General features: G+C 37.6%; 1 long non-coding RNA gene across 1 annotated transcript in view; it reads left to right on the forward strand.

Annotated features, from left to right (window-relative positions):
- LOC136320082 (uncharacterized) overlaps window positions 1-25,325 on the forward strand; it is a 40,214-nt gene extending 14,889 nt beyond the window's left edge. Inside the window, exons 2-4 of the long non-coding RNA XR_010728258.1 lie at window positions 19,156-19,296; window positions 20,989-21,029; window positions 24,427-25,325. This is a non-coding gene — a long non-coding RNA (uncharacterized lncRNA). The remainder of the gene's footprint in view (window positions 1-19,155; window positions 19,297-20,988; window positions 21,030-24,426) is intronic.
- The last annotated feature ends 785 nt before the right edge of the window (window positions 25,326-26,110 follow it).

Below are 26,110 nucleotides of genomic sequence, written 5' to 3' on the forward strand. Positions count from 1 at the left end.
CAAACAGAACACTGAGTTATCTTTTTTTTTTTTTTTAATTTTATTTTATTTTATTTATTCATTTTAGAGAGGAGAGAGAGGGGGAGAGAGAGGAGAGAGAGACAGGGGGGAGGAGCTGGAAGCAGCAACTCCCATATGTGCCTTGACCAGGCAAGCCCAGGGTTTTGAACCAGCAACCTCAGCATTTCCAGGTCGATGCTTTATCCACTGCGCCACCACAGGTCAGGCAACACTGAGTTATCTTAACCCTAACAAACCTACTCCATGGCAAATCATAATGAAATTGGCACAAACCAATGACAAACAAAAAATTCTCAAGGCAGCCAGGGAAAAAAAGAATACAACATATAAAGGAAGGCCCAATAGATTATCATCAGATTTCTCAGAAGAAACTCTACAAGCTAGAAAAGAGTGGACCCCCATACTTAAAATTCTGAAAGAGAGGAACTTCCAGCCCAGAATACTATACCCATGAAGCTATCCTTCAAATATGAAGGAGAAAAAAAAAAAACATTCACAGGCACAGAAAAGATGCAAGAATTTATCACCAGAAAACCCCCACTTCAGGAAATACTAAAGGGGGTTTTCCAACCAGACACAAAGAACAAAACAAAACAAAACTACAAATAAAAGCTCCAGCAAGATTGCAATAAAAACAAGATTAATTGTGACAAAGAAACAAAAAAGTGGAGAGGACAAAGAAGCATTCATGAGATAATGTACTACAATGAATATGATATGTATGCTTTCCATTACTTAATGGTAACCACCCCTGAAAAAAACCAACATAGAAGTACATGGCTTGAAAAAAGAAGTAACAGAGAAAAGAAGTATGGATTACAACCAAACAAAAACAAATGATCGAAAAATAAAAGAGAAGAACCAAACAAGATACAAAACTATCAGAAAGCAATATATAAAATGGCAATAGAAAATGCTCAAATGTCAATAATTACACCAAGTGTAAATGGTTGAACTCACCAATAAAAAGACACAGAGTAGCCAGAATGGGTTAAAAAAGAAAATCCAACTGTATGCTGCCTACAAGAAACATATCTAAGCTACAAGGATAAAAACAAATTCAAAGTGAAAGGTTGGAAAACAATACTCCAAGCATATAACATTCAAAAAAAAAAAAAGCAGGTGTAGCAATACTCATATCTAACAATGCTGACTACAGGACAGCAAATGTGATCAGAGACAAAAACAATCATTTCATAATGATAAAGGGGACACTGAATCAAGAAGACATAACACTTCTTAATATGTATGCACCAAACTGAGGAGCACCAAAATATATAAGACAGCTACTGACTGACCTAAAAACAAAACTGACAAAAATACAATCATACTTGGAGGCCTCAATACACTGCTGACGGCACTAGATCGTTCATCCAAACAGAAAATCAATAAAGAAATATTAGCCTTAAACAAAACACGAGAACAATTGGATATGATAGACATCTACAGGACATTTCATCCCAAAGTGCCAGAGTATACATTTTTCTCTAGTGTACATGGAACATTCTCAAGAATTGACCATATGTTGGGCCACAAAGGAACATCAACAAATTCAGAAAGATTGAAATTATACCAAGCATATTTTCTGATCATAAAGCCTTAAACTAGAATTCAACTGCTAAAAAGAGGTAAACAAACCCATAAAAATGTGGAAACTAAACAATATACTTTTAAAAAATAAGTGGGTCAAAGAAGAAATAAGCACAGAGATCGAAAGATACATACAGGCAAATGAAAATAATACAACATATCAGAGTCTTTGGGATGCAGCAAATGCAGTAATAAGAGGGAAGTTTATACCACTACAGGCCTATATGAACAAACAAGAGAAAGCCCAAGTAAATCACTTAACTTCACATCTTAAGGAACTAGAAAAAGAACAAAGACAACCCAAAACCAGCAGAAGAAAGGAAATAATAAAAATCAGAGCAGAAATAAATGGAATAGAGAACAGAAAAACTATAGAAAAATTAAAAAAACAAGGAGCTGGTTCTTTGAAAAGATCAACAAAATTGACAAACCCTTGGCAAGACTCACCAAGGAAAAAAGAGAAAGGACTAATATAAACAAAATCCAAAATGAAAGAGGAGAAATCACCACAGATATCATAGATATACAAAGAATTATTGTAGAATACTATGAAAAACTATATGCCACCCAATTTAACAATCTAGAAGAAATTGATAAATTCCGAGAACAATACAATCTTCCTAGACTGAACTATGAAGAAGCAGAAAGCCTAAACAGACCCATAAGCAGGGAGGAAATAGAAACAACCATTAAAAACCTCCTCAAAAATAAAAGTCCAGGGCCAGATGGCTATACTAGTGAATTCTATCAAACATACAAAGAAGACTTGGTTCCTATTCTACTCAAAGTCTTCCAAAAAATTGAAGAAGAAGCAATACTGCAAAACACATTTTATGAGGCCAACATAACCCTTATATCAAAACCTGGCAAGAACAACACAAAAAAAGAAAACTATATCTCTAATGAATACAGATGCTAAAATACTAAACAAAAGAATAGCAAACCGAATACAACAACACATTAAAAAAATAATTCATCTTGATCAAGTGGGATTCTTTCCAGAATCACAAGGATGATTCAACATACGTAACACGGTAAACGTAATACACCACATCAACAAAACAAAGAACAAAAACCATATGATTTTATCAATAGATGCAGAAAAGGCATTTAATAAAATACAACATCATTTTATGTTTAAAACACAACAAAATGGGTATAGAAGGAAAATATCTCAACATAATAAAGGCCATGTATGGTAAACCATCAGCTAACATCATATTAAATGGCATAAAATTGAAGACTTTTTCCCGTAAAATCAGGAAAAAGATAAGATTGTCCACTCTTTCCACTCTTGTTCTATGTAGTGCTGGAAGTTCTAGCTAGAGCAATCAGACAAGAGAAAGAAATAAAAGGCATTTATATGGGGAAAGAAGAAGTAAAGGTTTCACTTTTTGCAGATGATATGATCCTATAGATCGAAAACCCCAAAGACTCCACAAAAAGACTACTAGATACAATAAACCAATACAGTAAGTTTGCAGGATACAAAATTAATATACAAAAGTCCATTGTTTTTCTATATGCCAACAATGAAACATCAGAAAATGAGCTCAATAAAACAATTCCCTTCATGGTTGCAACAAAAAAATAAAATACCTAGGAATAAACATAACAAAGAATGTAAAGGACCTATATAATGAAAACTACAAAGCATTGTTAAGGGAAATTGAGAAAGATATAATGAAATGGAAAAATATTCCTTGTTCTTGGATAGGAAGAATAAATATAGTCAAAATGACTATATTACCCAAAGTGATATACAAATTTAATTTAATTCCTATAAAAATTCCAATGTCATATTTTAAAGAAATGGAACAAAAAATCATCAGGTTTATATGGAACTATAAAAAACCTTGAATAGCCAGAACAATCCTAAGAAAAAAGAACGAAGCTGGGGGCATTACATTACCTGACTTCAAATTATATTATAGAGCCACAATAATCAAAACAGCATGGTAATGGCAGAAAAATAGACACTCAGACCAATGGAACAGAATAGAAAGCTCAGAAATAAAACCACATATATATGGTCAAATCATTTTTGATAAAGGGGCCAACAACACACAATGGAGAAAAGAAAGCCTCTTCAACAAATGGTGCTGGGAAAACTGGAAAGCCACATGCAAAACAATGAAACTCAACTACAGTTTGTCCCCTTGTACTAAAATTAATTCAAAATGGGTCAAAGACCTAAACTAAGAACTATATGATTCCATACATAGGTGGGACACAAAAATGAGACTCAGGAACATGGACAAGAGTGTGGTGGTTACAGAAGGGGGAAGGGAGGAGTAGGAGGGAAAGAGGGGAGGGGAGGGGCACAAAGAAAACCAGATAGAAGGTGATGGAAGACTATATATGACTTTGGGTGATGGGTATGCAACATAATCAAATGTCAAAATAACCTGGAGATGTTTTCTCTGAACCTGTGTACCCTGATTGACTGATTGATTGATTGATTAGTGTCACCCCATTAAAATTAATTTAAAAAAGAAGAGAATGAAGGTGGGGGAAGATTATGTTAAATCTATGATAATGGGCCAGAAAAAAAGGCAATGTGAGGCTAATGTAAGGTGGTAATGGTGCAAATGCGATGGTCAGTGATGCAAGGGGTTTAAGGAAGTAGATTCCATGAGAATTGGCATCTCATGAGGTGAGGGAGAGGAAGAGGCCACAGAAATTTTTGAAAATTTTAATTTGGGTTGGGAAATTGATGGTCTCATTAATCAGATAGAAAAAATAAGTCTCAAATACAACAGGCAACAGGGAACGATGCTGGGTTTGGTTTTAGACATAGAAAATTGAAGTGGAAGCAGATGCTAAGACTGGGGAAAATTGGGAAGCCATCTTCCTTAACAGTCAAAACAGAGGGGTGGTAGTCAAGATCTTCAAAGTAATGCCTTTAAAGAAAGAAGATAACTTTGAAAAACACCTACTTTTAGAAACTTGCAGGAGTCAGAAGAAGTAAAGAGAACTGGAATAATGCAGGGTAAGGATGTCAAGGGGAAGAGAAAGTTTTATAAACAAATGGCAGGAAAGTCAATGAGAATAAAAACTGAGGCAAAACACAATCATATTTGGTGATAAAAAATACATACTATTAAAGGTCAATTTTAGTGGGGCCTCAGGGACAGAAATTACATAAGATATTATAATGTAAGCAGGTTGTCAGGAAGGGGAGACTACGAAGTTGTGAGTTTGAGGAGAAGATTAACAAGAGCAAAGGAAGTTGTTTGATTGTTCTGATGGTAGTGAGAGGGGGTTGCTTTGCTCTGTTCAGGACCGGGAAACCTAAGCAAAGGGGATGAAATGACAGTGCAGAGGGAGGGACTGAGAAGAAGGAAATAGGTACATTTGGAAACCTGGACTCTAGGTGAGTTAAGATAGTTAAGTATAATCCTATCCTTAGTTTTACTCAAATGTATGGTTTAGCTCTATCATTTATGTATTCTATTTAAGAACATTTACAGTTTTTTACCCTAAAGAACACATTTAATTTAAAAAATCCAAAATATGATTGAGGAATGAAAAACAGCCTCTTCTTCCTGCCTTTCTGTTTCTCTCTCTTTCTCTCTCATGCACACACACAGCCAAGCGCACTTCCAAAATATTTTTGACTCCTTTTCCAGACAAGTGGTTTGATGGGCCAAGTGAACTAGATATTGACTATGAAATTATTTCACACAGGCAGGTAAATGAAGTAAAATGCAAGCGCCTTTCAGTGCAGAAGCCTGATCTTAGATCCTGAGAGAGCAAGAGCTTTGCATTCAAAAATTAGATTAGAATGGAACACATGTTATGCCAATCTGATTTCTTATTTAAATGGTCCTTTGTAAATTTGAATTTCCTTTGCTCACTCTGTTGGCTACTTGCCCTTCATTCTGTGTGGCAGAATTAAACAGTAAACATCTATCAGTCAAAGATATTCTTTTCTTGAAACAGCAAAACTTCAGTTCGGGGATAGAGAGTGCTTATTAAGCTTGTTTTTACCATTGTAGCCTTTAATATAATTGAACCTATTCAAAAGTTTTGTGTGTGTTTAATGAGGTAGAGCTTTCCTTTCCATTGCAAACTGCAGAAATAAGAAAAATCCTGTGGCATTTGACAGAGGCATAGCAATGTTAGAATTTTTCAGAGAAACTCAAATGTTTCTTATTAAAATAAATTAATAAAGTGCCTGAAAAAAAGTATGTCATTCCTTATAATTAACCATGTTTATCTGAGATTTCTTAGGTCCTCGAAAGACACATGCATGCATACAAGCACACACACTTAGCGGTATTGAACAACTACTTCCAGTTCCTGGAATATACTGTGTGGTTTACACTTCTTGTCTTAAATGGTTTCTGTCCCTTTGCCTAGAATTCTTTCTAGTTGTCGTTTGCCTGACAAATTCCTACTAATATTTAAGACAGAGCTCAAGCAATTCCATGTCTGCAAAGCCTTCGTTGAGTCACTCAGGCAAAACAAACTTAATCACACCTGATATGTTCCTTCACTGTCACTGTCTGCTTATTGTATGCCCCATACCTTGCATAGTGACTGACACATGTAAGATCTCCGTAATGTTTATCGGCTGAATAAATAAACATTGATGAACCTATCTGGATGCAGAAGAATGGAAGAAGGAGCCTGGGGTCTGGAGTGACTTTTTGTTAGGAAACAGTAGTCTCCTAAATGTATAATTTAAAGGATATCGTGTGTGGTTGGCTGAACAGTTGTCTTGAAGAGATCCAGGTCCTAATCCCCAGAGTTGGTGAGTGTTAATTTATATTAACAAAATGGCAAAAGGGACTTTGCAGCTGTGTTATATTAAGGATCTGGAAATGGTGAGATTAGCCTGGATTTTCTGTTACCAGAAAAAAATGGGTCCTTGTATTGTCACAAGTAAAGAATTTCAAAGGGCACCTGCATGGGAGAAGTTTAAATATAGCTGATTCTTTATGCAAGTCTTATTGGGGTGAAAGGAAATAATACACCTTAGGGAATGCAGAGGGCAGGCAGACTCTAGTAGTAACTGCCTCAAGGTCATTCTTAAGCCTCCATATATTTTCTTAATTTCAGGAACAAGCAAGTTGTTGTTCAAACTATCCAACCTACTCTCTGGGTTTTCCTGAGCTCACGCTGGGCCCTCCCCCTATCCAGTAGCTTTCCTGGATCTCCCAGGGTTTCATGCCCTTATCCAACTGATTCTTTATGCAGATTTTTCCAGTTTAGACTCCACCCCTTTAAGCCATTATTTTGACTCCTATGGGCTGGTTGTTCCCTAGAGAGATTGGAAAGCCAGTTCTTCCTGTCTGCAGGAATTAAGTCCTTTCCACAGAGGCTATGGCTGTGCCCTGGGGAGCCTGTGAAGCAGAAGTTTCCTAGTTAGTCAGGCTTAATGTCTGATTCTATTTGCTCTCTTCCTTTATTAATAATTAAGTAGCTGCCTACACTAACAGCTCCAATTATATAATCACAAGGTCCTTATAAGAAAGGACTAGACTGAGGCATCTGATACACGAGGAAGAAGATGGTATAATAAAGTAGTAGAAACGGCAATGTGTGGAGGGGCCATTAGCCAAGGAATGATGGCAGCCTCTAGAAGTTGGAAAAAATGAGGAAACAGATTTTATCCCTGGAGCCTCTGGAAGGAATACAGTCCTGAAGACACCTTGATTTCAGCCTAGTGAAATTCATTTTGGACTTCCAACCTCCAGAACTATAATAGAATAAATGCATATTGTTTTATGCCAACAAGTTTGTGGTAATTTGTTACAGCAGGAATAAGAACACCGTGGAAACCCCATTCTCCCTCTAGATTTCAAAGCACCATTACAGCTAGTTCATACATAGCGTCTGGAGTGGAAAGGAATCAGTATTCATTTGGGAGCCAAAAGACCTGTTTTCAAATCTTGGCTCTGCCAATTTTTAGAAAGACATTTTTTAAAATTCATTTTAGAGAGGAGAGGGAGAGACAGAGGGAGAGAGAGAGAGGAGAGACAGAGAGAGAGAAGGGGGGAGGAGCTGGAAGCATCAACTCCCATATGTGCCTTGACCAGGCAAGCCCAGGGTTTTGAACCAGCGACCTCAGCATTTCCAGGTCGACGCTTTATCCACTGCACCACCACAGGTCAGGCTAGAAAGACATTTTTGTCAGAATCACTGAGCTTGAATTTTCTGAGGTTAAAATGCTACCTTCCCAACCCATTTTAGGGAGTTGTTATAAACATCACGTAGTATAATATACATAATATAAAGCTTATGTAAACTGTAATAAAAATGCAAAATATTATTACTGCTACTTACTCTTTTGGATTTAGGAATTGAAGGCTTCTGATAAAATGTAAATGAGCCACATTTAATCATTGACATTGCAGTTCAGTGCTTTGAATAGTTCCTGGCATATAATACTTTGCATATAGTTTTAAGAGGGTAAATGCATGTCTAATGAAATTGGCTATTAAAGATGATATTAGTTATCAATAGAATATTGTCAACAATGGTTCCCAGAAAAAGTAAATATTGGGAAGAGAAAAAGTATTTGGATAAATTGAATGCATAAGGTACCACCTATGAAGTGGTTGGAGTGCTCTAGAAGTGGCTGATGGATGTAGGAAAGATGTGCTTAGTGAAAAGTTGAGCAAGGAAGATTCCGAAACAAAGCTGACATCTGAAGAGTGACTAAAGGAGAAGGAAACTGAGAAGCAGTGAGAGGAACAGGAGAAAACCAGAAGAGTATTGTGACAAAGAGTGTTTCAAAAAAAGAAGAAATGATTTCAATGTCAAGTGCCACCAGATGGTTAAAATAAAAAAGACAGAGTCTACAGAGATTGTCCACTGGGCTTATTAAGGCAATTTAGTGGCTAGTGGTGGTAGGAATGCTGACAGTGGGCAGTGGAGGAGGGTGTGAACTACCCTCTTATTTGCCCCCTGGCTTCTGATTGCTAAACTCCTTAAGCATTTTTCTGGTTCTTTTCCTGTCTCATCAGCTGTCTTCTGTGGCTCCATTTCTGACTTCTCTTGCTCTTCCTTCCACCAGCCCTGATGCTTCCTACAGTTTGCTCCTTGGTTTTACCTGCTCTGCACAGGTGCATTCCTTTGATAAGCTCATTCATCACAAATCCTTAATTATCAGTGACACCTTTAATGCTGACCTCCAGCAGACCTAACTGCTTCTGGGTGCTTTCCCAGAAATCCTTCAGAGTAGTCAACCATGAACTGTAAACAAGACTAGAGTTTAATTTACCTTCCATGATCCTATCATGTGCAGGAAGCTTAGTGCCCATTCTCTTTTGGGTGCTTTTTTTTTTTTTTTTTTTGTAGAATTAACCCCAGAAGAGAAAAGGGTAGCAAAGGTTAACCACAGAATAGCAGTCAGCATTTTTACAGAGTCTAGCACCTTGGGAGACAGGATCAGAATTCAAAGTATGTTATTTATCACAGGAAGTGGTTATATTAGTTTGCTAGGGTTCCCGTAACAAAGTACCACAGAGTGAGTGACTCAAATAATATAAATTTATTTTCTTATAGTCCTGGAGGCTAGAAGTCTGAGTTCAAGGTGTCAGCAGGGTTGGTTTCTTCTGTGGCCTCTCAGCTTGACTAGTCAGTAGCCACCTTCTTCTTGTCTTCACATGGTTCTTCTTTTGCGCCTCTGCATTCTAATCTCTTTTCTGGTAAGGAAAACAGTTACACTGGATTAGGGCCCACCCCAGAGGCCTCATTTTACCTTAACTGCTTCTTTAAAGGCACTCCATAAACATTCTGAGGTACTGCAGGTTCGGATGTCAACAGGTACATTTCTTTTCAAAGGGAGTGGAGGGGACACAAGTCGTAATAGTGGCCAAAGACAGAATTAAGCTCAATTACAAGGGAGAAACTTAGGTACTAAAATAAAGTCCTTACCAAATGAGGATAGGCTGAGTCTGTGCAAGGTGGGCAGGAAAAGGACCTGAGGGCACGGTGAATTGTGCTGGCCATGAGTGAGTGATGTGACATCGTAAAACACAGAAGTACCTTTTTTGGATATAGAACTAGGAGAACTGCTGTAGAATTTATGAGGCAAATTCAGCAATTATGCTTTGCAGTGGTCAGGAACACAACACGCTTTCCAATTCTGAAGTCCAAACAAAAGAGAGAGGTGAAGATTTTGGATGAGATTCAGAAGAGAACTGTATAGAACTACATATTTTTGATCATTAGGAAGTGAAGAGATGAGGTTTCTCAGTCCAGGAACATGGAAGTTGAGGAGGAATGTATTACTGCTCTTTCACTCAATAAATGTCACTCAGAAGATAATGGCCAGCAGTTCTCCAATTCGTAAATTAGAGAGTGAAAGAATTTGTCATAATTATTATTATTATTTTCTTGTGACAGTGACAGAGATAGAGTCAGAGAGAGGGACAGATAGGGACAGACAGACAGGAACGGAGAGAGATGAGAAGCATCAACTCCTCATTGCAGTACCTTAGTTCACCAATTGCTTTCTCATATGTGCTCTGATCCGGGGCTACAGCAGAAAGAGTGACCCCTGGCTCAAGCCAGCAACCTTTGAGCTCAAGCCAGTGACCATGGGGACATGTCTATGATCCTACGCTCAAGCCAGCAACCCCACACTCAAGCTAGTGAGCCCACACTCAAGCTGGATGAGCCCGAGCTCAGGCCAGCGACCTCAGGGTTTGGAACCTGGGTCCTCTGCATCCCAGTCTGATGCTTTATCCACTGTGCCACAGCCCGGTCAGGCATAAATTATTTCTTAATGCCAGTACTTTAGTTATCATAAGAAAGTATTTTTTTTTTAACAGTGTGAGTTGATAAAAACTGGAATGGTTTACTAACTTTCAAAATAGGATAGTCTTTATTTCAGGTGATTTTATCATGACTCTGCTTAAAGTTATGATCATGTGGAATATAGTCAGTTATTTAATTATTCAACAAATTTTTATTAAGTGCCTACCATGTGCCAGACATTATTCTCAACCTGGCAATGAACCAACTAAGTCCTTAAGAAGTTTACTTTCAGTAGGTAAGACAGACAGACAGACACACACACACATACACATACACAGAGTTACACTGATAAGATCTATGAAGAAAATAAATAAGGCAGGATAAAAGAATAGATATGACATGATAAACACTATTTTAGTGTGACCAGGAAGAGCTATCTAAGAAAAAAATATTTTAAAAAAGACTTGGATAAATTAATAATAGTCAATATTTAAGTATTTACTGTATGTCAGACATACAGTATTATTGTGCTAAGTGCAGTATTATTTAATCCTTGCAATAATTTATTTTACAAAAGAGGAAATTGAAGCTCAGGGAATTTAAATAACTTTTCCAGTAACTTACACATCAAGTAAGATTCATACATACTGACTGTCTTGCTTTTTGTAGCTGGCATTAATATTAAATTTAACATTAATATTAAAGTTGAGTCCCTGTTGTATATAAGGGTTTTCTTTATATCTTTTTAATAGGCAGTACCTAAGTAATGGCTGAATTTTACAGGACTCCAGTGTCCCTGTACAATCCCCAATACCATCTGCCTCTTGGTTCCAAGGTGCCACCAAGGCCAGACACTTTCCTGACATCAGTCAAGTCCAGAAGGCAGGTGTCTCGGTAGACAAAAAGGGATGAGACCTCATGGACCAGAGGAGGGACTGGTCTTTCCTGTCCATAGGTCTAAGTTTGCCTTTTGTAATCAGCTCACAATACAGCTGAGAGAGACCAAGACTCTTGCCCTACCACACACACGTACTCCTTTGTATCTATTTTTGCTCCAAGAAGCTGTTTAGGAGGCTATTCATATCTTCAGACAGTTTTTCAGGGAAGATTGGCTCATGGTAGTCAGGCTGAGATCCAGGAAAGAATGACCTAAGATTGCAGGTGTTCATTCTGCCATTTTTCCAAAGCGAATTTCCAGCCCTCAGCAGGCTAGACAGCTCTAAGAGCAGTGGGGGTCCCTCCCTAACACAGCTGCCTTTCGTCTCCCTGCTGGTCCCCCAGGGACTAGTTTAGGCAAAATGGATGGTCAAGCTGTCCTGCGTATACTAACACAAGAGAATTCTCATCAGTGTTGTTCATTTTTAATTCCTCCTTTTTTTTTGGAAACATTCGTAGTAAGATTTTTGTCCTATATGTAAATTCTGGCTTTAATCCCATCACTCAAGAGTTAGAGTAGAAGTGTAATGCTACATCTGCAAAAGCTTTAGATTTTCTTATTCAAGAGATGTGAAATAAATACATAGATGACCTTATACATTTTATGATGTAGACTCCCCTTTAACTCTGTTGGAAATTTGGGTATACTGTGCTGAAAAGCGGGGAAACCTTAGCTCCTGCCATAATTTACTTCCAGTTAGGACTGAGCTGATCTTCCAGAAGAAACTGTATATTCCCGTATATGACTGTTTTAATAGAATAGCAATGCCAATGGCAAGTCTCCGTGCAATGTTTTAAAAGGGCTGCAGAGGATGTTTTATTGAGTTGCACTCTTGAAACCTATACCCCAATACAAAAATTTAATTAAAAAATTAAAATTTATTCCTAAAAACAGGGCCTTTCACAAAACAGGAAACAAAACAGATAAACGTTAACAAGAACTTCAACATCTTCTCAGTTTATTCAATTAACTTCACTTAATTCCATATTTTTCTATTCTATTTTTTATAGTATATTTATAAAATCAGTTTTATGGATCTGTCTTTTCTGCTTCTCTGAAAGATAGGAAAAATGGTTAAAAGGTATCTTTTCAATGTAATACTTTTTTTTTTTAACAAGATGGGGAGCAAATCTACTCACTTTTCCTGCCACAGCAAAACAAAAACTCTGCTGCTACTACATGTTGTCCGCCTGTCTATGCTCCACGCAGTTTCTCTCAGAGTAATTCAGTCAGACATCTCTCTACATGTCATTTTCTGAATTAACTTCCTCTCCTCTTAACATAAAAGTACTAAATTCTGCACTACAGTTTCAGGTACCAGGTCACCTCGGTTCTCTCCTAAAAACCCTGCATAGCATTCAGATTAAAAGCCACTGTTATTTGGCTTCCATGTCTTCATTCGCTCTAATGATGATCAACATTTGTGAAATGTTGTCATGTGTCCAGTGTTTTATGGGTACTGTGTCATAAAACCCTCCGACACTATGCAGTCGGTAAATCACATCAACTTTACAGAAGAAAAGAAGCCGAAGCATCAGAGGCTTAAGTGACTGATTCAAGATACTCGGGTAAGCAGCAGGGAGGAGACTCCAATCCAGGTTAGCTGACATCATAGCACTCAACCACCATCCCAGGCCGCCTCTCCTTCTGTTGTCTTCATCTCCATTCATTGCCATACCCAATCTCGACAAGAACAGGTTTCTTCTGGTTTGTTCCTTAGAGTATTTTCAGGGCCTAGATTAGTCCCCAGAAGGAGATTAAGGTCGGTTGAAGCCCCGGGTGCAGAAGAAAGTTATTGGGCCCCTTAAAAAAAAGAGATAGAGAAAATAGAAATACATATTAATCCTATTTTTAAATAAATAAAAATATCATGTACTATTAATGTTGAAATTGCACATATGAAAGCAGACTTGGTGCCATTAGAAAAAAGTGTAAAGATGGAGTTTGCGGGGTCCTTCAGAAGCCGGGACCCAGGGAGTGTACCCTGTGCGCCTGCCATTAATTCCACCTCTGCCAGTCCCTAACATATACTTAACGCACAGTAAATATTTCTTGAATTGAATACATCTCTTGGCCTATTTTTTCTTTCACTTATTTATATTTTTCATTCTTCCATTTTGCATAGGGTACCACTTATGAAGTGGATGGTGTGCTCTAGAAAATGTTGATTGAGCCCATAAAACCAGGCCTCATTCTACACACTCAGGATATAGTAATAAACAAAATCCCTCTCCTCTGGAAAATTACATTTTTAAAATTTTTTTATTTCGCCTGACCTGTGGTGGCGCAGTGGATAAAACGTCGACCTGGAAATGCTGAGGTCGCCGGTTCAAAACCCTGGGCTTGCCTGGTCAAGGCACATATGGGAGTTGATGCTTCCAGCTCCTCCCCCCTTCTCTCTCTCTCTGTCTCTGTCTCTCCCTCTCTCTGTCCCCTCTAAAAATGAACAAATAAATAAATAAATAAATAAAAAGAATATTTTTAAAATTTTTTTATTTCATTTTGTAATTTATTGATTGTCTTTTTTTTCCTTTTAATTTAAAAAATTAAATTTAACAGGTTGACATCAGTCAATAAGAACACATAGATTTCAGGTAAATATCTCCACAGCATTTGAACTGTTGATTATGTTGTATACCCATCACCCAAAGTCAAATCATTTTCTGTCACCTTATATTTGTCCCTCTTTACACCTTTCTCCCAGCCCTCCCCCTGGTAACCACTGCACTTTCGTCTATGTCCATGAGTCTTACATCCCATCTATGTGTGAAATCATATAGTTTTTAGCTTTTTAACTTATTTTACTCAGTATTATGTTCTCAAGGTCCATCCATGTTATCATAAATGGCAATATGTCATCATTTCTTATGGCTAAGTAATATTCTATTGTATATATGTACCACATCTTCTTTATCCAATCATCTATTGAGGGACATTTTGGTTATTTCTATGTCTTGGCCACAAGACTGTTCCACGTCCTGAACAATGCTGCAATGAACATGGGGGGTGCATGTGTCTTTATGTACCAATACATAAAGTTTTGGCAGTATATGCCCAGTAGAGGGATTGCTGGGTCATATGGTAGTTTAGTTTTAATTTTTTAGGGAACCACCATACTTGAACTAGTTTGCATTTCTACCAGCAGTGAATAAGAGTTTCTTTTTCTCCACAGCCTCTCCAGCACTTGTTATTACCTGTCTTGTTGATAGTAGCCAATCTAACAGGTGTGAAGTGGTATCTAATTGTAGTTTTGATTTGCCTTTTCTCAAATAGCTAGTGAAAATGAGCATTTTTTCATGTATCTTTTGGCCATTTGTATCTCTTCTTGGGAGAAGTGGCTGATCAGGTCCTCTCTCCATTTTTTAATTGGATTGCTTGCTTGTTTGTGGCTGAGCTTTGTGAGTTCTTTATATATTTTGGATATTAACCCCAGACCAGAGCTTTTGTTTGCAAATATCATCTCCTATTTAGTTGACTGTCTGTTTTGTTGTCAGTTTCTTTTGCTGTGCAGAAGCTTTTTAGTTTGATATAGTTCCATTTATGTATTTTTGCTTTTACTTCCCTTGCCTTGGGGGTCAAATTTATAAACTTTTCTCTATGGCCAAGGTCCCTGAGTTTAGTACCCATGTTTTTTTCTATATAATTTATTGTTTCAGATCTTATATTTGGGTCTTAGATCTATTTTGAATTAATTTTTGTGCAAGGGGACAAACTGTAGTCAACTTTTATTCTTTTGCATGTGGCTTTCCAATTTTCCCAGCACCATTTATTGAAGAGGCTTTCTTTTCTCCATTGTGTATTTTTGGCTTCTTTGTCGAAGATTGTCCATATATGTATGGTTTAACTTCTAGGCTTTTAATTTTGTTCCATTAGTCTGTGTGTCTATTTTTTTCTGTCAATACCATGCTGTTTTGATTATTGTGGCTCTGTAGTATAACTTGAAGTCAGGTATTGTAAAAACTCGGCTTTATTCTTTTTTCTCAGGATTGCTTTGGCTACTTGGGGTTTTTATGATTCCATACAAATGTGGTGATTTTTTTGTTCCATTTCTTTAAAAATTGACATTGAAATTTTAATGGGGATTACATTAAATTTGTATATTGCTTTGGATAATACGGCCATTTTAACTATGTTGATTATTCTTATCCATGAACATAGAATATTTTTTATTTCATTGTCTTTTTCTATTTCTTTTAATAATGCTTTGCAGTTTTCAGAATATAAATCCTTTACATTCTTTGTTAAGTTTATTCCTACGTATTTGAATTTTTGTTGCAACTGTAAAAGGGGTTATATTTTTAGTTCATTTCTGAAGTTTCATTGTTGGTGTATATGAAATCAATAGACTTCTGTATATTGATTTTGTATCCTGCAACCTTACTGTACTGGTTTATTGTTTCTAATAGTCTTTCTGTGGAGTCTTTGGGGTTTTCTATATATAGTAGGATCATGTCATCTGCAAAAAGTAAAACTTTACTTCTTCTTTTCCAATATGAATGCCTTTTATTTGTTTCTCTGGTCTGATTGCTCTGGCTAGTACTTCTAGCACTATGTTGAATAGGAAGGGAGAGAGTGGGCAGCCTTGTCTTGTTCCTGATTTTAGAGGAAAAGCTTTCAGTTTTTCACCACTTAGTATGATATTAGCTGATGGCTTGTCATATATGGCCTTTAGTATGTTGAAGTAATTTTTTTCTATACCTATTTTATTGAATGTTCTAAACAAAAAAATATTGTATCTTATCAAGTGCCTTCTCTGCATCTATTGATAGGATTATATGATTTTTTGTTTTATTTTATTGATATGGTGTATTATGTTAATTGGTTTATGTGTGTTAAACTATCCTTGTGCTCCTGGAATGAATCCCACATAATTGTGATATATTATTTTTTTAATGTGTTGTTGTATTCTATTTGATAGTATTTTATTTAAGATTTTTGCATCTGTATTTATTAGCAATATTGGTCTGTAGTTTTCTTTTTTTGTATTGTCCTTGCCAGGTTTTGGTAGGAGGGTTATACTGGTTTCATAAAATGTATTAGAAAGTATTTCTTCTTCTTCTATTTTTTTGGAAGACTTCGAGAAGGATAGGAACCAAATCTATGAATGTTTGGTAGAATTCACTAGTGTAGCCGTCTGGACCTGGACTTTTATTTTGGGGGAAGTTTTTGATAGCTGTTTCTATTTCCTTCCTGCCTATGGGTCTATTTAGGTTTTTTACTTCCTGGTGACTCAGTCTAGGAAGATTATATAGTTCTAGGAATTTATCCATTTTCTCTAGGTTGTTGAATTTGGTGGCATATAATTTTTCATAGTATTCTAATACAATGATTCTAACACTTTTTAATTGATATTTAGAGAGACAGAGGCAGAGAGAGAAGGACATCAATTTGTTGTTTCATTTATTTATGCATTTATTAGTTGATTCTTGTATGCACCTTGACTAAGGATGAAACCCTGAACCTTGGGATATCAGGATGACACTCTAACCAACTGAGCTACCTGACCAGGGCTAGAAGATCACATTCTTGAAAGAGAATACATTAATAAATATCTAATGTCATATAATAAATTGTTATACAAAAACAAACAGGGCAAAGGGCCTAGAAAATGATGTGGGAGTTCTGTTTTAGGTTGGGTAGTTGTGAAAGGCTTGTCTAAAACGGAAATATTTGGGTATACACCTGAAGGGGGGTCCTTAGGGAATAAGTCATTTGGTTATGTAGTGGGAGAGGATGAAAATGGGAGAAAAAGCAGGTGCAGAAGCCATGAGGTAAAAGCATGTTGGGATGTTCCGAAGACAATAAGGGGGCCAGTGTAGTTGGTTTGTTTATAGAAAATAAGGAGAAGGGTAAGGATAGTCAGAGAAATGGGGCAAGAGAAAGCATTGGGCCTTATACACCATGGAAAGGACTTCAGTTTTCATGCTGAACAAGGTAAGAAACAAATAGAGGATTTTGAACAGAGAACTGATGTGATTTATTTCCATAGTAAAAGGACCTCGCTGTGGGGAGAACTATAAGAGAGCACGCATGGAAGCAGATAGATGATGCAGGGGCTTTTACACAAATCTTGACTAGAGATAATGGTAGGTTGAGCTGAGGTATAGTAATGGGGGTGATATATACCTAAATTCTAAATATCTTTCAAAGGTGGTACGATTTGCTGATGGAGTGAACAAAAGATAGGAAAGAAAGGCAAAACAGCCTGACAGTTTTTGGCACTTGAAGGCAGGCATTACTGAGTTGGGGAAAACTATGGGAAAAGTAGGCTTGGGATTGGAGGGGAATCAAGAGTTTGGGTTTTTTAAAACATGTTTCTCATCATCTAGTACTACCTTGTATGGTAAGAATATTCAATAATGATTATATAAGGCGGCAACTCCACTTTGAGGGATCTAAAAATCCAAACTCCCACAGAGTACACCCAGCAGGTGACTTATCTGTATGACCTGGCCAAGTGTAAAACAAAAGCAGTGCTGAGCCAGTGAACTGGAGAGTTCACTTATGACCCAAAGACACTGATGGAAAACAAACAGTTGAGCTGACCAGTGTTGCCCTTGACCTTGAGCTTGTGACCCCAGCCGAATAATATCAGCATTGTTAGCTTTCAGCCACATCATTCTTAGTTACTACAGTACTTATATGTACCATCTGCTGAACTGGGCATATAGCTAAATTTCATAGGACAGAAACTGCACATCCTGCCTGATAAATATATTCCTTAGTATATCACTCATACAATAAATATTTGTGAAGCCCATATTCTGTGCCAGTCACAGTTCTAGAAAAGACATGATAGCAAATGTATACTGCCAAATAACATTTCTGATTATGTTAAATACCTCACATTTTCAGAGATGAGCCATGCTTATCTTAACTATAAAATCAAACAGGACATAAAGGCACCAAAAGGATTGGGAGCGGCTTAAATATGTAGATGTTTAAAGTTTGATGTCCACACACTAAAGTTTGTATGCTTACCATATTTCCCCATATATAAGATGCACCCCTTTTCGAAAAATTTGGGGTCTAAAAACTGGGTACGTCTTATATAGTAGTTGTAGATTTTCTACTTGCATTTTCCGCTTTTTTGTGCTTGTTGTCTTTGTGCTCATTGTTTAATCATGAATAAAACTTGAGTTCAATAACTTTATGTAATACATTTTCTTTTCAAATTCTGGGCCCCAAAATTAAGGTGCATCTTATACATGGAAACATCTTTTACATAGGGAAATATGGTTATTCATAAAATATTTCTAGGACCCTCCTCTCATTTTATGCATAATTTTTACAAATTTGAACATCTGTATTTGTAGCCCAAAGCAGATAAATCAGAACTAAGTTGACCAAAAGGGAAGGAGGAAGAGCATTAATACAGATGGGTTAGATGTAATAAGAAACACCCTCACATAGCTAGTGTAAAAAATACACACAAAAAAAATGCACAAGGTTTTGTTTTTTTTTAAATGTGTAAGTCTGGAAAGACTTCATGTTTCCTGTATGGATAAGAAGTCTGTCCAAGCTTAATAAGCCTGAAGCCTTCACTATTTTATAGCATGGTGCAGTCAGAGATGGCCATCTAGTAAAGTTTATATTAAACTCATAAACTTTGCTATAAAAACTCAGGAAGTGTACACCTCATTTAAGGGGTGTCCCTGGAAATGGTGAATGTATGCATTTTGAAGAGTTTGATCCAGTATTTGGAAAATCTACTAAAACAAAATACCTCATTCTTCAATAATATTGGGTATCTGCTCTGTGTCTGTACACTGGCCTGTGTGTCACATACATGGTCAACAGGCACTGAAAACACACCCACGAGCAGTTTATAGCAACAGCCTCAGGACGCTTCATATCACTTGGTTGCTTTCTCTCTCCCATTTCCATTCCAGGCTCCAGCCAGCTTCTGCCCCAACTGCTGTGGCCTGGCCTTTGCTGCCTGCACTCGAATGTTGGAACTGATGACAGAACTCAGCTTCCCTGAGTCTAGCCTGTGGTGTTCCCTGGGATGAGGCTGCACATGCACAAATCAGGTACCACATCAGCTACACCTATGCACCCTTTTGTGCTGGCCTTGTACATCTCAGAGCCAAACCTAGCTTTGGCTCAGACTTGGCCTATACTTGGATTGAACAGATCACAGCTCCTCATGACTGTTCTTACATTCAACATGCCCTGAAAACACATTTCACATGAAAAGCATACAACTGCCACACCATCAGTAGGAACTTAATTTGAGTTGTTCCTGAGTAAGTGATTTTTCTTTTCAGAAATAGTTAACCCATAGTATCATAAATCTAAGCCTTAAAGTTTGCCATCAGTGTTAATCTGAATACAGTATTAACCTGAATACCGTCTGCAAAGCTCCTGAACTCTGGCAATTTCCACTGGCCTCTCTTATTTTCAGAAACATTTATTCACAAAACAGAAAACTAAGAAGAGGTAGGTACTGCTGGGTTCATAGCTGTGACATAGCCTAAAGCTAAAGAGCTAATATAAAAATTAAACCAATGACCTTGATTTGTTTAAAGTAAAAATAAAAAGCTAGCCAGCCACAGCTAGGAAGCCTGACAATATGGAGCAAAGTGAAAAGCCTTAACCCATCAACCAAGTCTTACAAGCTTCTTATAATGTTTATATTTGTCCAAGGTAAATGAAGCTCCAACTACCATTTGCATTTCTCTGGTGTGTCTTCTTTAGCTTAAAACTAATTACACTTAACTTTGTGACCTGGATTCCAAAACACATGCAGACCACAGATTCACTTTTATAAAACAAGATACCTGTATCCTGTCTAATGGCAAATAAAATGGCAAGAATCACCATGTCCATTCATTGCCCTGGCAACCAAAACTTTATTATTTTCATTTGATATGAGGAAAACCGGAATCCTGTAAACTCAAAGTAAATATTAGCATTACAATAGCTATAACAGATCCAAGAGTATTGGGCACACACATAAACATACGTGTCAAACACACACACACACCCACACACCAGAGCAGAGCGTTGATGGGCATCTCTGTAGCTATACTTTTCATTCATTCTTGATGCAATGCTGGTGGCCAAGGCCAGGCAGGCTCACATTGGATTCAGGTAGACGGTAGAGAAACTGCGGAACAGGAAAGTGTTGGGCCATTCCGTTTAATAGATTCTCACAACAGTGGACAAGCACACAGTCAGGGAAAATTGCCTCACAGGCAAACAAACAGCAAAATGGAACCTCACAGTGGTGTGGTACTGTGCAATCCTCAACCCCTCACGAGCGCAAACACCCACAGCCTTATATAGGCCACACACACGTGGCTCTGCCAGGTGCTCATGCACTAATCAATCAAAGTGCTTGCAGCTGGTATACAAGTGAGCAAGCCTAACACAGCTGCCTCACACTCTTCATTCTTTTTTTTTTTTTTTTTTTTTTTTTGGCAACTGAAGATAAAGTTAGCAGTGTGAGCTCTGTTTGAACAATAACATGACTTGCTTTTACAACAACCCTCCCAAACTCCCTCAGCCAGAGGTGGATTTAATGGCAAGCATACCAGGCAGGTGCCCCGGGCCTCGACTTCTGAAGGGCCCTGCAAAAACCCAACTTTACACTTTTTTCTACTGTAAGGGGCCCAATATTTTCTTCTGTGCCTGGGGCCTCAACCGACCTTAATCCACCTCTGCCCTCAGCCAACAGTTTTCAAAACTACTTGGTCCTGTTTTCAATTTGTGTTTTCCAGGCTCCTGATCTATAACATCTTTCCAGCACAGCTCAGTAACAGTAAGTAATAAAATGATCTGACTTGATTAATAATAAAGAACAAAATGAGCTCTGGAAGCTAGGAGAGAGGTGTTCTGCTCTGAGCTTCATCGTATATGTCTCTGCAACTGAAAACACCTCTGACTTTATATCTATAATGTCAGGGATATTACTAAACTATTTCTGCACAATAGACCCTATGCCCCCACAGGCTGATGTGTCATCTCTGAGAGGTTTAGAAACCTTCTCTGCCTCCTCTTGTTGGGCCGCCAGCTCAGGTCCTGCTTAATCGCTTAAGCCTGCTGTTTCAGATTCCTCTGCTTACTCCTCACCTTCCTACCTACATCTGAGCAGTGAACTTTTCTTTGTCCAGAAAGTTTCTTTGGCCTGTTGGTTGCCAGAGTCCTGCCTGGGCCTTGACCTCGTCACCACTAAGACACACCCAGCTGACAGCCCCCAAGCCAGCCCGAGGGCCTGGAGAGCCTCTGCCTCCCTCTAGTGGTGGCCTCCAGCAGTCTGGGCTGTGCAGAACACCTGTTCCCTCAAGTCACAGTCTTAGAGAGTCTGTGAATTTAAAACTAACAGTTCAATCTTCTTTGGGAAATTTGGTATTTCTCTTATTTCTATAAATACTGCCTCCTTTACTGAATGAAAAATAAATTATACTTTTCTCTTTTACTTTACTTTTTCATCTGTTTGAAAGGGTATCACAAATACATGTAAGTCCCACTAAACTGCCTAAGAAAAAAATATGCCCCTAAAATGACTACTCAACCTTTCAAAGTTCTAAACAAGATGTATCATATCCTTTTTATTAAAAAAAGTCCTAGCCAATTAATTTTTATGTTTATTTTATTGATTTTAGAGAGAAGAAGGGAGAGATGGAGAGAGACAGAGAGAGAGAGAGAGAGAAAGAGAGAGAAAGACAGGAACATTGCTCTGTTCTTGTATGTGCCCTGCCCAGGGATCAAACCAGCAACCTCTGTGCTTCAGGATAATGCTCTAACCAACCAAGCCATTCAGCCAGGGCTCAAATCCTTTTTAAAAAAGATTAAATAAAAATGGCTTTTGGGATGCTGTCTTCAGATCTGAGTGCTGGTTACACAGATGTGTTGTTTGTTCAAATTAATAGACCTAAAATATCATGCTATCTATATTTTTGTACATACACATTATACTTAAATATTTTAAGTGAACAGGCCATGATTTTTAAAAAATGCTGTCATATTAATGATATTTTCATTTATGTAAACAATAGGTATAACTCTTCATTTCCATAGGCATCGGAATTGCTATAAAATCCATGTTTTGTTTCAGGGGTCCCCAAACTTTTTACACAGGGGGCCAATTCACTGTCCCTCAGACCATTGGAGGGCCGCCACATACAGTGCTCCTCTCACTGACCACCAATGAAAGAGGTGCCCCTTCTGGAAGTGCAGCGGGGGCCGGATAAATGGCCTCAGGGGGCCGCATGTGGCCCGCGGGCCGTAGTTTGGGGACGCCTGGTTAACATGAAATAAAAATAATGTGATTAGTGTATCTAATGATTCTCTAGGACAGGGGTCGGCAAACGCATTAGTCAACAGAGCCAAATATCACAGTACAATGATTGAAATTTCGAGAGCCAAATTTTTTAAACTTAAACTATATAGATAGGTACATTCCTTATCAAGGTAGCGCCCGCACGTGGTATTTTGTGAAAGAGCCACACTCAAGGGGCTAAAGAGCTGCATGTGGCTCATGAGTGAGCCGCAGTTTGCTGACCAAGGCTCTAGGATGAATTTAATAACAGCTTTTAACTGAACCTAAAAGGTTTGTCCCACTGGAAAAGCAAGACACATATTATTTAAAGGACAGAGTACAACAAAGATTGGAAACCTTGTTATATTATATTTTACCATGTGTCACACTCTGTGTCACTATTCCTCCATGTTTATTTCCAGGACAGAGAGTTCTATGAGGTTGAAAAAACTTTCAGTAGAATAATTATAAACCATTCCTCCACCACACCTGAACAAACCCCACTGGATGAGGATGACGCACGCCTGTAAAAAGCATCCATCAGGGGAGGGAGACTTTGTTTGTTTGTTTGTTTGTTTGTTTTTGTGAAACGGCTTTCAAAAACTCTTAAGTGCAGACATTGTTGTTCAAAGGAACAGTTCCAACTCTCATGATGACTTTCTCCCAAAGTACTGTGTGCAATCATTAATCAACTCTTTCCATGGGTAATTTTATGTCAAACATTCTTGAACATCCAATAATGACTTTTCTTGATTAAAGAGATTTGTTTTATGATTCTGTTAAAGGAGACCTTTAAATTCAGTCATTTGAGAAAATGTTTGATGTACTCTTGTGCTGTATTTATAGATGAGTAGTAAATCAGGAAGTCTAATAAAGAATATTTATTCTGCAGTAAAAAAAACAAACAAACCCAAAACAGGATCTATTCCATAGAACCCAGTTCTGTGCCCAGAAAACACCCCCATGCTATCTTTTTTTCCTTTCTCTGAACAGATACTACAAAGGGAATTTTACATGCTAACAAGAGGGTTAGATCAAATCTATTCGGCAGTGTAATCCATCCTTTTCAAGGGCCAGATTCTTTCCCTGTAACTACTGCTTATAACTGACAATAGTTTATTGTTCACCTTCTCACTGGATGAGGATGACGCACGCCTGTAAAAAGCATCCATCAGGGGAGGGAGACTTTGTTTGTTTGTTTGTTTTTGTGAAACGGCTTTCAAAAACTCTTAAGTGCAGACATTGTTGTTCAAAGGAACAGTTCCAACTCTCATGATGACTTTTCTCCCAAAGTACTGTGTGCAATCATTAATCAACTCTTTCCATAGGTAATTTTATGTCAAAAGAGAAATGTTACCGTGCCCTGAATGTCCTTCAGGAGCTGTGGGGAACAAACCCTACAGACAAGGACTGAAGAGGATCATTGCACTTTATAAACTTAAATTACTGAAAATGCTTTTGGGGAAGGGACCCTTCCACCTCACACACATTTCCTTCAATTAAATTTCCCAGAGTCTTTCTGAAATTGTGGATGATTTCTCTCACTTGGACTCACCGAAGGATACATTATCCAGAAATTACCAAAATGTGCATATGTTTATTGTTCAGTGCATATGGTAACAACTACATTTGTTGCACATATTCCTGAACATGAATGAAATTAACTTTAAGAAAACATCTTGCTTGCGGCCAATACTTATCTTTAAAAGGCAAAAGATGTTATAAAAAATGAAATTTGAATACAGTGATTGAGTTGCATATATTACTTTTAAATTGACAAAAACCGATTTTGTGCTTTCGTTATTCACCAATTTAAATTTTATATTTATGGCTTAGAATCCACAAATAATATGAATTTATTTTTGTTTAATTATCCAAACTTTATGTTTTAAAACAGGAGTCTGGAAGCCTGGTTCCAGCTCTCTCGCATGCTGAGAATATGACCTTCAGTGGGATTATGACCCATCCAAGCTACAGTTTCTTCATCTACAAAGCTCCTTCCAATCACTAAAATTGTACAATTTTGAAAAATTACACCTTTAGCTCTACTCCTAAAATGTTTACTTGTTCATCCTCAGATCCTGAAAATGTTATATTATATGTCATGAGAAAAAATTGCAGATAATGATTGTTAAAATCCTTTTTTTTAATTTTTCATTATTTAGAAATTAAATTTAGGCCCTGGCCATTTGGCTCAGTGGCTAGAGTGTGGGGCCGGTGTGTGGAGGTCCTGGGTCGGGGCACGAGGGAGAAGCAACCGTCTGCTTCTCTCCCCTCCTTCTCCCCTTCTCTCTCTTTTCCCTTCCTGCAGTCAGTGACTCAATGGTGTGAGTGTGGCCTCAGGCACTGAGGATGGCTTGGTTAATTCGAGCATGAGCTCAGACAGGGGTTGCCAGGTGGATCTGACTCGGGGTACATGAGGACTCTGTCTATCTCCCCTCCTCTCGCTTAAAAAGAATTAAATTTAATGCAGTGACATTGGTCTATAGAAACACACAGGTTTCAGGTGTGCATCTCTATAGCATGTGAACTATTCATTGTGTTGTGTGCCCATCACCTAAAGTGAAATCATTTTCTGTCACCATATATTTGACTCCCTTTAATCCCTTCTTCCAAACTCCTCACTCTGGTAACCACTTCACTTTCGTCTATGTTCATGAGTCTCAATGTTATATCCCACTTATGTGTGAAATCATATAGGGAAGGAACCAGCCCTGCCAACACCTTTATTTAGCCCAGTGAAACTAATTTCAAACATCTGGCCTCCAGAACTGTAGGAGAATAAATTTGCATTGCTTTGAGCCTGTAAGTTTGTGGTAATTTGTTATAGCAGCTATTAGAAATGAATGCTCTACAGAAGGGTGAAGCACTTTTCATCAGTGGTATGAGGAGCTCTATGGACCCTCTCCCTAGTGAAAAAAACTACACCTAATAAAAGTGATAAAAACAGCGACCATTTAAAACCTTTGGAAATTGTCAGAAGGACATACAGAAAACGGACAAATACTAAATCTCATTATTAAGAACAGTGGGTCTGGGGCATTTGAGCCATAGCTTGCTCCCCGCCCCCCAGCTCAATGTAATGGAAGCTCCACTGAGTAAGTGCAGCCAAGATTAGGAGTTCTTTCATTTTTCAGCTCAGTCTATTCAGGGAAAATTGGTCAAGGAAATAAAATAAAAGGCATCCAGATTGAAAAGGAAGAAGTAAAACTATATCTATTTGCAAATAACATGAGACCATATATAGAAAATATACAATATTAAGGAATGTACTAAAAACCCATTAGAACTAATAAATGTGTTCAGCAAAGTGACAGGGTATACAATGAGTATATATAAATCAACTGTATTTCTATTCATAGGAATTAACAATTATAATTCTATCAATTAATAATGAACAATCCAAAAATAAGATTAAGAAAACACTTTCATTTATAATGTTATCTCAAAAAATAAAATACTTAGAAAGAAATGTAACAAAAGAAATGCAAAACTTGTACTCTGAAAACTGCAATACATTGTTCAAAGAAACCAAAGACCTAAGGAAATGGAGGACATTTTCTTTATGTTCATAGATTAGA

The sequence above is a fragment of the Saccopteryx bilineata genome, chromosome 1 (genome assembly GCF_036850765.1).
Source record: "Saccopteryx bilineata isolate mSacBil1 chromosome 1, mSacBil1_pri_phased_curated, whole genome shotgun sequence".
NCBI classification, from domain to species: Eukaryota; Metazoa; Chordata; class Mammalia; order Chiroptera; family Emballonuridae; genus Saccopteryx; species Saccopteryx bilineata.